At 40.3% G+C, this 17,385-nt stretch overlaps 2 pseudogenes; both read right to left on the bottom strand.

Moving 5' to 3' along the window:
* Positions 1-7,798: 7,798 nt before the first annotated feature.
* On the bottom strand, positions 7,799-9,512 carry LOC139311965 (zinc finger protein 84-like; annotated as a pseudogene).
* Positions 9,513-9,514: 2 nt separating this feature from the next.
* On the bottom strand, positions 9,515-16,654 carry LOC139310050 (uncharacterized; annotated as a pseudogene).
* Between the last annotated feature and the right edge of the window lie 731 nt (positions 16,655-17,385).

Raw genomic sequence — 17,385 nt, 5'->3', positions numbered from 1 at the left:
CAATCTCTTCTTAGAAAACTTCCAGTGTTGGAGCATTCACAACTTCTGGAGGCAAGTTGTTCCACAGATTAATTGTTCTACCTGCCAGGAAATGTCTCCTAAGTTGCTTCTCTCCTTGATTAGTTTCCACCCATTGCTGCTTGTCCTGCCCTCAGGTGCTTTGGAGAATAGCTTGACTCCCTCTTCTTTGTGGCAGCCCCTGAGATAGAACACTGCTATCATGCCTCCCCTAGTCCTTCTTTTCATTAAAATAGACATACCCAGTTCCTACAACCCTTCTTCATATATTTTAGCCTCCAGGCCCCTAATCATCTTTGTTGCTCTTCTCTGCACTCTTTCTCAACATCTTTTTTACATTGTGGCGACCAAAACTGGATGCAGTATTCCAAGTGTGGCCTTACCAAGACATTATAAAGTGGTATTAACACTTCACATGATCTTTTTTAAAATTTATTTATAAAACAACACAATATAACAAACAGAAAACACATAACATATATTCCCTTATTACAACTATTTCATAGCGGTAGTCTTCTAATATTTACATTTTCTCCCATTTTCCCTTATAATATTTATATCCTTCTTGTCCCATTATCCCTTATTCCTCTTACATTATACCCGTATTATTATAATTTCTGTTATGTCCTGACAGTCGGCGCATGCGTAATCGAAGTTGCCAGGAGAGGGCGCTAACTTGGCGGGAAGTAAGAGGGCGCTGATTGGGTTAGACATTGACAGCTCGGGTATATAAGAGCTGTCAGCTTATGAGGGCTAGCTCGCTCGCACCGTTCATGCAGTTAGCTGTTCACGTTATTCTGTTGTTGAAGTAATAATTAAAGGACATTGTTATGGTTAACTAATCTGCCTCGATTTCTGTCGGCCCATGTCAGTATAAAGCAATTTCTATCACTCATAATATTGATTTTATACACATTATACATTAATTTACAAACACTTTACGTTTATGATTTCTCCCCTTTTGTTATTGTTCACCATTTCTAATCTCCAGCCAGTTGTACCATTTCTTCCATATTGCATAGTATTCTGTATCTTACTTTTCTTTAATTTCCTTTGTTAATTTGTCCATCTCGGCACAATCTAAAATTTTCTTTATCAGTTCTTCCTCCATTGGTGTATTTTCTTTTTTCCAATTTTGTGCATATGATATTCTTGCGGCCGTTATTATATGTAAGATTAAGTATTTTATTTCTTTGGTATAATTTCTAGTGAATATTCCTAAAAAGAATGTCTCTGGTTTCCAATCAATCAGTTGATCTGTTATTTTTTCCAACCACTTCTTGATTTTGGCCCAATACTTTTTGCAGCCGGACATGTCCATCAAAGATGATAATATGTTCCGTAAACCTTGTTATATTTCCAGCATATTGGTGAGCTGTATGGGAACTTTTTAGCAAGCCTTGCTGGTGGGAGGTGCCATCTCTAAAACATCTTCTACTGATTCTCCTTGAATGCCGCAGACATAGTTAATTTTGCATTTACTTGCCAAGTAATTTTACTTGCATTTACTTAGATTTTTCCCATCTCTCCTGTAGTGGAATGGAAGGACTAAAAAACATTCCCAGGCCAGTCAGAGACAGTTTATTGCGCAAGGTTCAGAGCCAGATTTGTACCTGAAGCTTTGAACAAAGAAAGAACTCTGATACAATGGTTAATCATGAGATCATACATCCGATTTTCCTTCTATGGTTACATACACTGTTAATAAGTTCATCTAATTACTTAAAGCATTAATCTTAGTTTATAAAATTATCTTAGCCACACAACTTTTCTTAAGTGCTGAGAGTCGCTAATGGGAGAGTTACTACTGTCCTTGGGTAAATTCATTGGATTAAGTAACTCTTTGTAACATATAGGTCTTTGTGTCATTCACAGTCAGGTCACTCAGATGTTTTTCCATATAGCAGTCCTTTCCGTGACATCTAGGTCTCAGAAGATATATTACCACTTAAAGGGGTTTAACTGTTTGTTAATGTAATTTCCAAAAAGCACTTTCCTCTCTTATAATAATGTGAATAGATAGGATCTCTCAGAGTTCATGTATCCAAGCACGTCTTCCCCTTATAATAATATGAATAGAGAGGGTCCCCCAGAGCCCATATATCTGACTCTGTATGATTCCTATTTTATTCACATTATTTCTTTTATCTACATTATTCTTTATTTGCTCTTTACCTCACTCCAGTTCTATATTATAATTAAAATTATTGCTGAGCACATTGTAAGCCACCCTGAGTCTTCGGAGAAGGGCGGCATATAAATCAAATTTAAAAAAAAAAAAAAAACTTTTTGCCCATGTAATCATTGTTTCCTTAACTACCTTCTTGTACCATCTTGTACCGCAATAAAAATATATATATCTTGCTAATTAATTTCTCCTTGTATAATTTTGTCCAGGTCATGCTGCTCATTTTGTATTTCGTATCATTTTATGTCTTTTTTATATTTAGATTGAATTTGTGTATATGTCCACCAATCAATTTCCCTACCTAAATCCTGTTCCAGTTCCTGTTTTGCTTTCAAATTTCGTTGTTCTTTTAGTACATCCCTATATCTAATTATCTTATCCATCTCGATTAAATTTGGGTGCTTTAATGCTTCCATTGGTGATATCCACATTGGTATTTTTGCATAATGCTGTTTTTTTATTTTTAACCAGATTTCTAGCAATGCATTCCTTAGTATGTGCCTTCTAAAGTAGGTGTGTATCTTGTATTTTTGATCCCAAAGCAATGCATGCCATCCTACTTGTAGGTCGTGCCCCTCTATTGCTAAACCTCTTATATTTTTTAATTCTATCCAGTCTTTTAACCAGATTAAGATAGAACTTGGTAGTATAATCCCCATTCTGGAAGTCTAATCCCTCTTTGTCTTTTGTGTCTTGTAATAGTTTGAGTCTAATTCTCGGCCTTTTCCCCTGCCATATAAATTTAGTAAGTATTTTATTTAAAGCATCAAAAAAAAAAAAATCCCTAACTTTATTGGGATAACCTAAAACAAATATAGTATTTTTGGCAGTATATTCATTTTGATAATCGCGATCCTCCCCCAAAATGAGATTTGTAAGTTTTTCCAATTTTCTAGGTCTTTTTTTATTTACTGTAGAATTTTATCGTAGTTGTCCTCCTTGATTGAGGAATATTTAGCTATAAGCCAAATCCCTAAATATTTTATCTTCTTGGTTGTTTGTATTTTTATACTTGGGTGGGGGAGGACACTTCATATGATCTTGATTCTATCCCTGTTTATGCAGCCTAGAACTGCATTGGATTTTTCGGTGACTGCAGCACACTGTTGGCTTATTTAAATGATTGTCTACTATAGGCCTGTTAAACTGGTGGCTGGCAGGCCAGATGAGTCACACGCAGGTCACTCCCACCCCGGCTCCACAGAGACAAAAAAAGTTGCAATACGTCACGTGACAGGATCAAGTTGGACACTCATGGTCTACTAGGACTCCAAGATGCCTCTCACAGTTACTGCTATTTCTAAACTTATTTTAAATGTATTTCTAAAACACATTTTAAAAAAATAAGAGAGAAAAATAGAATATTCCACCAAACCACATGGCTGAATGACCATCAGGCTAACTTTATTACGGGGGCACCCTACAGTGCCATTTTTAATGAAGATCTAGTAAGAATTTCAGACTTTTCTTCTGAGGAAATGGAGAATTCCTCTGATTAGGGACTGGTGGCCTCTGGCCTGGCCCAATGGACCATCTCCTCTGGCATTGGATTGTCTTTTAGTTTGCTCAATTTTGTTAGATATGTGGTGTTAAGTTTTTGGGGTCTCATTTATCTCTTAGGAAATATTTTGTTCGGTATTCTGCTATTTCATTTGTATTGGTTTTAATGTTTCTTTTTTGTATAATGAAATTAAATTAATGTTTATTGTTGCTCTGTACTTAACTCTTAATCATGACATAAATTATTATTTTTATCCTCATATTGATAGGTGTTGTCCACCTTTCTTGCATTCTGGGGATTTTCTTGTATGCATCACACATCTCCAATACCATCCCCCCAAAAAGGAAAAATTGCAGAATTGGAATAAAAAGAAAAAGCACTCTTGGCAATGAACTCTGTGGCACCAAGCCAACCACTAAAGTCTTTCAATGTCTTCTGTTTCTTGTCCTATTTTATTCAGAAATCTATGTCCACTAAATATAATTTGTCCTTGCTGGGGTGAATAATGGACATTGTTTTAGAAAAGTTCATGTCCCTGCCCAATACTCACAAGGTCCATCACATTGTGCAATCAAACATTGTCCGAACTGGAGATGACTCCCAGGTCCAGCCTTCCAGGTGCAGGGCAACATGTCCTTGACTTTCTTGAGAAAGGAATGTCATTATGACTGTACATCACCCCTGCTCCATACAATCCCCCCTCCCAGTTTCCCACAGTAGTAAATGTGGCAGGACTGAAGACCTAAGGCAAAAGATGGCTTCCAGGCCTGACACAGGATGGGCAGGGGGGATGCCAGGTGTGAGATTGGGATTGTCACATCAGAGGAAAGCAACCCACAAAATAGTAGGGCAAACAAGAAAAGGGATGCTTTGTGAGGGAAATGAACAGAAGAGATAAGCAAGAGTAGAAGCACCTCAATCACGTGTCAGCTTATTATAATTTCCACTTTAGTTTGTGACCAGCACAATTCCAATTATTCCCTCTCCCTAGAACAGACCACTCACACACCACATAATTCATTTTTGAGTTGGCAAAAGATTAGCTTGATGTTATTTATTAAAATGCATAAAATATTATTAACTTGCAAAATGGCCTTTGTTTCAAAAACCCAGTTACTTCTTAGGGTTTTTTTTTTTTTTTTGTCTTTTGGTAGTTTTTAAAGAATCTTGTGAAACAACATGGTTAAAATGCTGTCCAACTATAAATTTGAGGGGTGTCAAGATGGGGGGATTGTGTAAAGAGTCAGAACACACCGTTACAGCTGATTGATTGAAGAGAGCTGGCTACTGCATGAGGCAATCTGAACTGTGATTGGCTGCCTTGAGTGAAAAGGGGGATTTTTCTTGTTTCCCGCCTTTTTACCCTGTGTGCTCTCTGTTTTACCTGATGTTTCTGTCGTGTTGATTTTACCTCACTTTGCTCCCATTTGCCTGTCTTTACTGTAAATATATTTATTTACATAAAGCCACAAGTTCTTGTCAGCGTCTCTGACTCCATTTGGACACAGGCTGCACAATTTCCTGACACAAGAATCTTCCTTGTACCTTCTCCCATCTTCTTATACTCCTCTGAATTAGATAGATTTTTCTGTGAGTCTCTTCTGAATAGGATCCGTATGCTGTGAACTTGGGGAGATATTTTCCCCTCATCTCTTTAGTAATGGAGTTTGCATATCTCCCAAGATATTTTCTTTAGTCTGTGCACTGGGGCTTCTGGGCATAGGGTAGAGCGGGTGACAGTACTGGGCTAAGAGCAGGGAGATACAGTTTGTGTTCTCCACAGTCATGGAAAGTCCCGTGATTATCCAGACAGACCACTGAGTTACATCTTGGTTTCTCTAACCCTAACCCTAACCTGTCTGTTTGAATTGTGCTGGTGAAATGAACAATCTTGGAATTCTTTGGTGTTTTCCAATCCCAGCAAAATCAGGATAATCTATCTGCATAGCTAAAACATCACTTTCGCTCCTACAAATAATGTTTCTCTCTATATTTGAAGGATAAATGTTTGAAAAAAATTAAGGTGCTCTGGGAGAGAAATGAAAAACAGGAAACACCTCCCATGTGGTGGGAAGAATGTTGGATTACCTTGTCTCAATGTTTACATAAATGCTGACACTTCCCTTTTTTTCTCTCAAAATCTATTCATGATTCTTATGCAATGCTGCTTTAGAAATTGAAACATTATTTACTGTACAATTTTTCTCACATTTCCCAACCAAGGGGGGAACCACAAAATGTCAGACCCTTGGTGCTGCTCCCACACCCCAGCCATCAAAGACTAACAAGGAAGCAGGCACCTCCAAGCGAAGGAGTTGCGAATAAACCTGGAGCCTGTGCTTAGAAACACAATGTAAGGACTTGCCTCTACTGTATCTTCAAGGAAGCAGGACTCTTGAAACAGGAGGCATTTCAAAAGGAAATATTTATTGAGAGACAGTGATAGTAAGTAGAGCAAGGTAGGATCTGAAGCTCCTGCTCAGAACTGTTAGGTAAAAAGTTGTAGAAACCCCTCCCCTCTGGCCAATCCAAGGGGAGCCAATCCACAGGTACAAAATTGTTGTGAAAACTCTGAGTTGAGAAGGTGGTAAGAAGTTGTTTTCAGGCGCTGCTTGCCCCTTCTGTTGGAGCTGAGACAAAACAGATGGCCACAGGCAATTCCTCTCCCCTCCCATTCCCAGGAAAGTACATTAAAGTTGAGAAAAGAGCAGAAACAAGAAAAGGTCATAAAATGGCATTCAGGCCCTCCCTGCCAGAATGGTAGCATCCCCACAAGGATCTATGGGGACCTGACACACAATTCCTTTTCTCCTCAACTCAATATTCCTACAGCTCTTCTCCATGAAGGTCACCTGTAGGGCAGACCATTTACATATGAAATTCTATACTGCTTTTGTCACTGCCCCAAACTCCTCCAATATATTTGCTATTCATATGGTTTCTCCCACTTACATGCCTCATTCTTGACAAAATCTGAGCAGACATTCTTGGCGCAATGAATTTCTGGCAGTGATTGGCAGCAACATACTCTAGCGATTCCCGCAGCCTTGAACAGGTCTGAAATAGAGCATTCAGAGGCTGAAAATGCCTGGGACCTAAAAACATGACATGCAGAGGCCATAAAAGGGCTGTGGAGGCTGAAAATGCGGTGCACAGAGGTGGTGATATACTCTGGCGATTCCCGCAGCCTTGAACAGGTCTGAAATGGACCGTTCAGAGGCTGAAAATGTAAGGCAGAGAGGCCAAAAACGCAAGGCACGGAGGCGGCGATGGTCTGTAGCAATCCCTGAAACCTGGAAAAGCTGATTGGGGGTATTGCAGGACGCCGATCCATCCACCAATCAACTGCTCACACTGAATTAGGCTGCAATAATGTGCTGAAGCTGACATGGATGTTCGCTATTTGCTGCAAGGAAGCTAGTCAGATGAATCCCGATGGATGCTGGTAGGCAGAGACAGATTTTTTTTCCCTCCCCAAAATTAAGGTGCATCTTATTCTCTAGAGCGCCTTATACATTGAACAATACAGTATTTCTCTTCTCCTCTCGTTTTCTTATTATATGAGGAATCACAATGTCTAACTATAGCCTGAGTGCGCTTCTCCTGAAAAGATGCTGGCTTGGGAATTCTGGGGCTGAAAATATTGAGGACACCCAGGGAGAAGATGTGGCATTTCATTCATTTGTTATGATAAAAATGGAAAGAACACCCCTAAGAAGATGTTTGAAGATTTCTACAATTTTTGCAAAAATAAAATATCCAGCAACTTCTGTTGCTAATGGCCAAACAGTTCTTTCCTCCTTCCCATCTAATACCATGACATATTTGATGAAAAAAAAAATCAGGCAAATTGTTTGTACTCAAAGAGTCAATTTCTCCATTGAACTTACAATGGGACATTTGAAATGAAATCCAAGCCTTCTCTACACGCATCACTTTGGGCCCCAGGTGCATTTTCTTGTGTGCGATAAGGTTGGAAGATTTCCTGAAGCACCATGCACACTCAGAGCACTTAAATGGTTTCTCCCCTGTATATAAGCTTATGATTTGGAAGGCTATCCTTAGTGCTGAAATCTTTGCAGTCTGGACACTCATATGGTTACTCTCCTATGTGAGTCCTCTGGTAACTCACCAGTCGACAATTCCAAAGGAAACTTTTCCCACAATTTGGACACTTATCTGGTTTTTCCCCGGAGTGAGTCTTCTGATGGTTCACCAGGTCATAATTCTGACTGAAACTTTTCCCCAATCAGGACATTCAAAGGGTTTCTCTCCTGTGTGAGTCCTCTGGTGTTTCACCAGGTTGGAATTCTGACTGAAACCTTTCCCACAGTCAGGACATTCAAAGGGTTTCTCTCCTGTGTGAGTCCTCTGGTGTTTCACCAGGTTGGAATTCTGACTGAAACCTTTCCCACAGTCAGGACATTCAAAGGGTTTCTCTCCTGTGTGAGTCCTCTGGTGTGTCACCAGGCTGGAATTATTACTAAAATGTTTCCCACAGTCAGGACATTCAAAGGGTTTCTTTCCTGTGTGAGTCCTCTGGTGTGTCACCAGGTGAGAATTATTATTAAAACTTTTCCCACAGTCAGGACATTCAAAGGGTTTCTCTCCTGTGTGAGTCCTCTGGTGCCTTACCAGGTAGAAATTCTGACTGAAACTTTTCCCACAATCAGGACATTCAAATGGTTTCTCTCCTGTGTGAGTCCTCTGATGTGTCAGTAAATTGGAATTATCACTAAAGCTTTTCCCACAGATAGGACATTCAAAGGGTTTCTCTCCTGTGTGAGTCCTCTGGTGTGTCACCAGGCTGGAATTATTACTAAAATGTTTCCCACAGTCAGGACATTCAAAGGGTTTCTCTCCTGTGTGAATCCTCTGGTGTTTCACCAGGTAGGAATTCTGACTGAAAGTTTTCCCACAGTCAGAACATTCAAAGGGTTTCTCTCCTGTGTGAGTCCTCTGGTGTGTCAGTAAATTGGAATTATCACTAAAGCTTTTTCCACAGATAGGACATTCAAAGGGTTTTTCTCCTGTGTGAGTCCTCTGGTGTGTCACCAGGTGGGAATTATTATTAAAACTTTTCCCACAGTCAGGACATTCAAAGGGTTTCTCTCCTGTGTGTATCCTCTGGTGTTTCACCAGGTTGGAATTCTGACTGAAACCTTTCCCACAGTCAGGACATTCAAAGGGTTTCTCTCCTGTGTGAGTCCTCTGGTGTTTCACCAGGTTGGAATTCTGACTGAAACCTTTCCCACAGTCAGGACATTCAAAGGGTTTCTCTCCTGTGTGAATCCTCTGGTGTTTCACCAGGTTGGAATTCTCACTGAAACCTTTCCCACAGTCAGGACATTGAAAGGGTTTCTCTCCTGTGTGAGTCCTCTGGTGTATCACCAGACTGGAATTCTGATTGAAACCTTTTCCACAGTCAGGACATTCAAAGGGTTTCTCTCCTGTATGAGTCCCCTGGTGTATCACCAGGCTGGAATTCTGACTGAAACTTTTCCCACAGTCAGGACATTCAAAGGGTTTCTCTCCTGTGTGAGTCCTCTGATGTGTCAGTAGGTGGGAATTCGTAATGAAACTTTTCCCACAGTCAAGACACTCAAAGGGTTTCTCTCCTGTGTGCATGGTCTTATGTCTAATGAGTTGGGATTTTCTGATGAAACTTTTCCTGCAACCTCGATACTCACAGGGTTTCTCTGTGGAGTGAATCCTCTGATGTATCACCAAGCTGGAAGTTCAACTAAAAGTTTTCCAACAATTAGGACATTCAAAACATTTCCCTCCTATGTGAGTCTTCTGGTGTATCACCAGGCTGGAATTGTGACTTTCCCATAATCAGGACATTCAAAGGGTTTCTCTTCTGTGTGAGTTCTCTGGTGTCTCATGAGATGAAAATCTCCAATGAAGTTTTTTCTCACAGTCTAGACAGTCATATAGTGTCTCCGTGGAGTCAATCCACTGATGAATCACCTGGCTGGAATTCTTACAATGCCTTGTTTAGTGTTGGTTTCACTGAAGCCGTTTTCTTCCTTACAGGGAGAGGCCTGCCTTATTGTCTGCTCCACATGGCTTTACTATTGACCTTTTCCTTCCCCCTCAGTTCCAGATATTTCCCTTTTTTGCTGATTGAAAAATAATCTCCTTTGACTCATGTAACGTATCCTTGAATTCTGCATAATCTGCTTATTCTTTCTTGATTTTCTCTCTTCTGTCCAACAGCTTTTGGAGGAGGAGGAGGAAAATTCTGTGTTTTTCTGAAGGAAATGGAAAATATTTTGATTTCTGGCTTGATTATCTTCACTTTTCAACGTTCCTTGTTATTGACAGTTGTCCAGAGTGCTCTTATTGCCATCCTGTTTGTCTGTAAGATTCAAAGAAAAGGGTAACTTTGTTTATAAAATGGTTAGAGATGTGAAAAATGAAAAAAGTATATATTATAATGAAAAAGCAATCATGCCCCAATACTAGCATGATCACTGAAATTATTTATGATTCGATACATGGAAGACTAGTGAGATCCATGTTCAAATATAGATTCACCCACTATATAGCAGAAAATACTGTCTGCAACTCCTATGGTGACATCCTTGTTCAAGAAGTCTTTACTTAACCTATTGCAATTAGAACTAATATCTGCGTCACTAAGCAGCTCAATCATTAAGCATGATGTCACATGACAGGGCCAACTTACATCTGTTCCTCTGTAGTTGTTAAGCAAATTACTGTGGGTTGCTAAAGGCAATTTCATATGACCGTGACTTGCAATTTCCTGCCAGTATATCCACTGATTTTGCTTGTCAGAAGCTAGCTGGGAAGGTCACAAATGGGGATCATGAGTGTGGGATGTTGCAGGCATCATAAATGTGCAACTATTAGCAGAACCTGAACTGGTGCAACTTCTTTTCCTGCACCTTCAAAACCACAGTCACTGCTGACGTGCGGTCACTGAACAAGTGCTAGGATTACCACAAATTTTGTGGACCAGGTGCACGTCTGCTTCTACTGTGCCATAGTAACTTTGAAGGCTCAGGGAAGAAGTGGTAAGTGAGGACTACTTGTGTAACCAAAAATGCCAAAAGTTCCTCAATAGCTATTTCTTAGGAAGTGCTGGATTAAGCACAATTGAACCTGGTTAATACATGGATGGTGGGACAGGAAATACCATACTTATTGGCAAGACATGGAAGTAAAAAAACTTTTAAATTTTATTCATCTGCCTTTTTCAATACATGTGTGGATTACAAACTGTATCAAGAGGGCAACATCAAGTTGTAGTGGGAGACTTTAACTGTCCTGAAAGAAACTGGGAGACAAAATAATGTTTGTTGAGAGTGAGCACATCATACTGGAATTCAATATTCCTTAAGGAATATTCTAATATTTATTAAGGAATATTCCAATATTCCTTAAGAAAAATTTTCAATTTTTTAAATTTCTTTTTTTTTTCAATTTTTAAACTCCTTGTTCCAATTTTAAGTCTTTTTTTTCAACTCTTAAATAACAGTTTTTAATTTATTTTTTTAAATTTTTAAATCTTTTTCAATTCTAAAATTCTTTTTTCAATTTTTTAATCACATTCTTTTTTCAATTTTTAAATCTTTCAATTTTAAAATTCTTTAAAATTTTTAAATAATATTCCTTTTTCAATTTTTCAATTTCTTTTTTCAACTAAACATTAAAAAAACAGTTTACTTATTTTAATTCTTTAGAAATGTTTAAATTCTTAATGATCTTAATTATCTAAGAGGAAAAAAATAAACGACAGAAAAAGAGGTAGACATTTAAAACAGGGAAGATAGTGAAGAATTTTTCAAGACAGAAGAGAAAAGGTCAAGAACTCTTGTAAACTATTGTAAACTGACACTTTGCAACAGAAAATATTTAAATTTTTTAAAAAATTTAATTTTAATTTTTAAGCAAACACAGAAAAGTCATGGAGATAGAAACTGACACTATAGTTCTTGCAAAGTCTGCCACATGTTTCAGCTTATGCCCACAGAGGATCCAAACTATAAACTACTTGAATTACTAGAAGAAAAACTAAAGTGTTTAGAGGCAACTCTAGCACTCTGAAAACCAATGAGCAAAACGAGAAATCCCAACCTAAACAAGAAGACTACACCAAAGTAAAACACAATAGGGAGCAGATGCATTGGCAGTGGCATCCTTCAGTCTCAAAAAACTATGGTATCGTGCTCTGGAAAGCGGTCCTAAAACAGCATCTAGTGTGACTAAAAAGGCCAATTCGAGAGTGGCAATCCCTTCGACACTGAGGGAGCAGACTCCATTGTTGTTGTTAGTTGCGAAGTCGTGTCCGACCCATTGAGACCCCCATCGACAACGTTCCTCCAGGTCTTCCTGTCCTTTACCATCCCCCTGAGTCTATTTAAGTTCACGCCGACTGCTTCAGTGACTCCATCCAGCCACTTCGTTCTCTGTCATCCCATTCTTCTTTTGCCCTCAACCTTTCCCAGCATTAGGCTCTCCTCCAGTGAGTCCTTCCTTCTCATTTGGTGGCCAAAGTATTTAAGTTTTATCTTCAGGATCTGGCCTTCTAAAGAGAAGTCAGGGTTGATCTCTTCTAGGACTGACCAGTTTGATCGCTTTGCAGTCCAAGGGACTCGCAGGAGTCTTCTCCAGCACCATAGTTCAAAGGCCTCAATTCTTTGGCACCCAGCCTTTCTTATGATCCAGCTTTCACAGCCATACATTGCAACTGGGAAAACCATAGCCTTGACTATATGCACTTTTGTTGGCAGAGTGATGTCTCTGCTTTTTAGTGTGCTGTCTAGATTTGCCATAGCTTTCCTCCCTAGGAGCAAGCATCTTTTAATTTCTTGGCTATAGTCCCCATCTTCAGTAATCCTGGAGCCCAGGAAAATAAAATTTGTCACTACCTCCATTTCTTCCCCATCTATTTGCCAGGAATTGAGAGAGCCGGATGCCATGATCTTAGTTTTCTTATTGTTGAGTTTCAAGCCAACTTTTGCACTCTCCTCCTCCACACGCATCAAGAGGCTCTTTAGTTCCTCTTCATTTTCTGCCATTAGAGTGGTATCATCTGCATATCTGAGGTTGTTGATATTTCTCCTGGCAATTTTAATTCCAACTTGTGATTCACCTAGTCCAGCCTTTCTCATGATGTGCTCTGTATATAAGTTAAATAGGCAGGGTGACAGTATACAGCCTTGCCAAACTCCTTTCCGAATTTTGAACCAATCAGTGGTTCCGTGTCCAGTTCTCACTGTTGCTTCTTGACCCGCATGTAGGTTTTTTAAGAGACAAATAAGATGGTCTGGTACTCCCATCTCTGTAAGAAGTTGCCACAATTTGTTGTGATCCACACAATCAAAGGCTTTAGCATAGTCAATGAAGCAGAAGTAGATGTTTTTCTGGAACTCCTTCACTTTCTCCATGATCCAGTGTATGTTGGCAATTTGATCTCTAGTGTCAGCCTCCGCTCTTTCGTTGCTTACTTGCTCGGCTGTCATGAAACGGGGGAAGGGGGGAGCTATTGGAATTCTTGGGAGGGGGGAAGCGAGCTGGAGGAAAAAGAAAGTAAAACTTTGCTGCAGTGTTTTCTTTCAAGCAGATAACGTCTCAAGGTCGTGACATAGCAAGAGGATGACACTGCCAGACATTTGCTCCCACATGATCCCTGGAGAACTTGTGGATTGGATGATTTACGGTGGACAGTTGGGGGGCATGCTTTCTATATGTGATTTTTGCGCCTTTGCTTCAGACCTTGCTTTTCTTTGGCTGCATTCAGTTCATATTCAGTAAAAGATACCTTTCTCTATGAAAATGGAGTCGGGGTTTTTCTTTCTTGAGTAATGGAAGGAGGCAGTCCTGACCCGCAAACAACTACAGAGTTTCCTGGGATTTGCTACCTTCTATAGACAGTTCATCCCCTCGTTCGCCAAAATCGCATTGCCAATTACAAATCTTCTGAAGACAAAAGGGGAAATGAAACCAAAGCCCTCCCAGCCCCTCGAATGGACTCTGGACTATCAGGCAGCGTTTGAGAAACTGAAATGGTTGTTTGCTGCCGAACCGGTCCTTAAACATCCTGAAATGGAAGCCCCTTTTGTTGTACAGGCTGACGCCAGCGACGTAACAGTAGGGGCAGTGTTACTACAAGCGATTGCAGAAGGAAAGCTGCAACCCTGTGCCTATACCTCTCGTAAGCTAACGGAGACCAAGAGGAGATGGGCCATATGGGAAAAGGAGGCTTTTATGGTTTGTTGGGCACTGTTAATGTGGAGACAATTCCTTAAAGGAGCTAAGCACCCGTTTGAGGTGTGGACTGACCACAAAAACTTAGAAGCTTTGAAAACGCCACATAAACTGTCCTCAAAACAAGTCCGCTGGGCTCAACACTTCAAACGATTTAATTTCTTCCTACGCTATCTTCCTGGAGGAAGAACTTCATGGCAGATGCCCTTTCTAATAGTGTTAGAGGTGGTGATTTGGCCAATTATCCCCTCAATACAACTGGCTGCACCAGTAGTTACTAGAGCCCAGGCGAAAGCAGATCCAACTTTGTCAGACGACTTGACTAAGCAGCTACAAGAAGCTCTAAAGACCAACGAGCGGTTTCTGGCTCATTCAAATGAGTGTACACTTCGGGAAGGACTTGCTTGGGTGGGAGCCAAGCTGTATGTTCCCGCCAGCCTGAGAGCGACAGTTTTACAGCACGTCCATGATGCCAAAGTTGCCAGGCATTTTGGATTTGTGAAAACGTTACATCTAGTTAAGCAACAGTTCTGGTGGCCCGCATTCAAGAAGGACATAGAGGCATATGTGGCCAGCTGTCCCATGTGTGCTTAGGCCAAGAGGCCTCCGGGAAAGCCACCCAGACTGCTTCAGAGTGTTGCCAGACTGGGTGCCCCATGGAAGGAAATTTCCATGGATTTTATTGTAGAATTGCCCGAAAGTGGGGGGGGGAACACAGTTATTTAGGTGGTTACTGATTTGTTTTCCAAACAAGTGCACTTCATCCCATGTCCCAAGATCCCTTCTGTGAAAACACTTGCAAAAATGTTTGTCCAACATGTATATAGGTTACATGGAGCTCCAGAATGTATAATTTCAGATAGAGGAGTTCAATTTACCTCCAATTTTTGGAAAGAGTTCCTAGGGTTGATAGGCTCTGCTCAAGGGTTAAGCTCCGCCCATCACCCCCAAACTAATGGGGATCGTGAGAGAACCAATTCCGTATTAAAACAATATCTGAAATGTTACATAAATTATCAGCAAGATAACTGGGCAGATTTACTGCCGTTTGCAGAGGTATAATAACTCCATACATAGCAGCACAGGGTTTGTGCCTATTCCAGAGTTGTCTCAGGAAAATCCACAAAGCCCCTCCTTGGTTGATTGGATCGAACAGTTACGTGCCATTTGCTGAGTAACTCGCAAGGCACTGGATGAAGCACATTAGGCTCATAAAGCCCAAGCCGATAAGAAGAGGGCTCAAGCACCGACTTATAAAGTTGGTGATATGGTTTACCTCTCCACCAAATACTTGCAAACTACCCAAAAGTCTAAAAAGCTTGGACCCAAATATGTGGGTCCTTTTCCGGTAGTTCGGATCATTAACCCAGTCACAGTACAATTGGAGTTACCAAAAAAATTGAGGCGAATTCATCCGGTGTTTCATGTAGGTTTGCTAAAACCGGAGCATTCGTCCCCTTTACGTCCAGACCAAGAACCTCCTCCTGTCCCCATACTAATTGAAGGGGAACAGCATTTTGAGATAAAAGAGATTTTAGACTCTAGAAAGCATCGGGGTAAGGTGCAGTATTTGGTGACCTGGAAACATTTCCCATTATCTAAGGCTGAATGGGTGAATAAACAAGATGTTTGAGCTCCTAAGAAAGTACAATTGTTTCACTTCAAATATCCTGATAAACCTTAATCTGTTTTTATGTCATGCTCTACTTCTGCGATCCTCTGTTTTATGTCATTTTGGTTTCTTGTAGAAATAATGTCTCTTCTGCAGGAGGGCCGAATGTCAGCCTCCGTTCTTTCATTGCTTACTTGTTCGGCTGCCATGAAACAGGGGGAGGGGGGAGTTACTGAAATTTTTGGGAGGGGGGAAGTGAGCTGGAGGAAAAGGAAAGTAAAATTTTGCTGCAGCGTTTTCTTTCAAGCAGATAACGTCTCAAGGTCAATAGTCGTGGTATAGCAAGAGGATGACACTGCCAGATGTTTGCTCCCACATGACCCCTGGAGAACCTGTGGATTGGATGATTTACGCTGGACAGTTGGGTGGGATGTTTTCTATATGTGATTTTCGCGCCTCTGCTTCAGACCTTGCTTTTCTTTGACTGCATTCAGTTCCTGTTCAGTAAAATATACCTTTCTCTATGAAAATGGAGTTGGGGTTTTTTTTCTTGAGTAATGGAAGGAGGCAGTCCTGACATCTAGTTCCTCTTCCTCTTCGAAACTCTGGCTGTACTTCTGTTAGTTCTCGGTCCACATATTGCTGGAGGCTAGCTTGTAGGATTTTGAGCATAACTTTGCAAGCATGTGAAATGAGTGCAATGGTGCGGTACTTGGAACATTCTTTGGCATTGCCGTTCTTTGGAATTGGAATGAAAACTGACCTTTTCCAATCCTGTGGTCACTGTTGAGTTTTCCAGATTTGCTGGCAAATTGAGGGTAGCACTTTTATTGCATCGTCTTTTAAGATTTTGAAGAGCTCAGATGGAATATTGTTATCTCCACTAGCTTTGTTGTTGCTCAGATGTTCCCAAGGCCCATTTGACTTCACATTCCAGGATGTCTGGCTTGAGGTCTATGACCACCCCATCGTGGTTGTCAGGGATGTTAAGCTCATTTTTGTATAGTTCTTCTGTGTAATTTTGCCACCTCTTCCTAATCTCTTCTGCCTCTGTTAGGTCCCTGCCCTTTTGGTCCTTTATCATGCCCATCTTTGCATGTATGTATTAAATGTAAAATATTTGAATTATTAGAAGAAAAAGTAAAGTGTTTAGAGGCAACTCAAGCACTCTGAAAGTATTTTTTTTTAAAAAAATGGATAAACCCAAATCAAACACAATAGGGAACAAACAGCTTCCGTAAAAAATGACCCTCCATATGTATCTAAAAAGGCAATGGAAACATGTCACTCTTAGAAGAAAACAACCAAGAGCCCCTACTATAGCCCACTCCAATGAAGCCCCTCTGGAACTGAATAATTGCTTTCATAGCTTCCCCCTGGAAGAAAATATACAGTTACAAAAGAGCATTCATCAATAGTTTCTAAAAAGAAGAGGCACAGCGCAGCATTTCTGAGACAGGAAGAAAAGTATTCCAGACTTCCCTAGGGAAAAAAGGCGAATATTGGTGACAATTCTTAGGGGAACAGAAACTATAGTTTGTAGACCAGGCAGTCAATCTATTCTAGGGAGTTATATAATCTCCCTGGGGCAAAAATCAAAGATGTAACTGAGTACCTTACTAAAATAATCAACCGCCCAGATTCCTACCCCTTTCTTCTCATACACGTGGGAACCAATGACACAACAAGGAATCTGAAAACAATAATAAGAGATTACAAACATCAAGGGAAGAAAATTAAAGAATTAGGAGCACAAGTGGCTTTTTCATCTATACATCCAATAAAAGGCCAACATCCAATCAAAGTGCAAAAGGATTTTAGAAACAA

The sequence above is a fragment of the Pituophis catenifer genome, unplaced genomic scaffold (genome assembly GCF_029215685.1).
Source record: "Pituophis catenifer annectens isolate HBS135680 unplaced genomic scaffold, rPitCat1.0.hap2 SCAF_2, whole genome shotgun sequence".
NCBI lineage: Eukaryota > Metazoa > Chordata > Lepidosauria > Squamata > Colubridae > Pituophis > Pituophis catenifer.
Note: the sequence above shows the minus strand (reverse complement) of the source record. Positions and strands in the feature narration are given on the sequence as shown.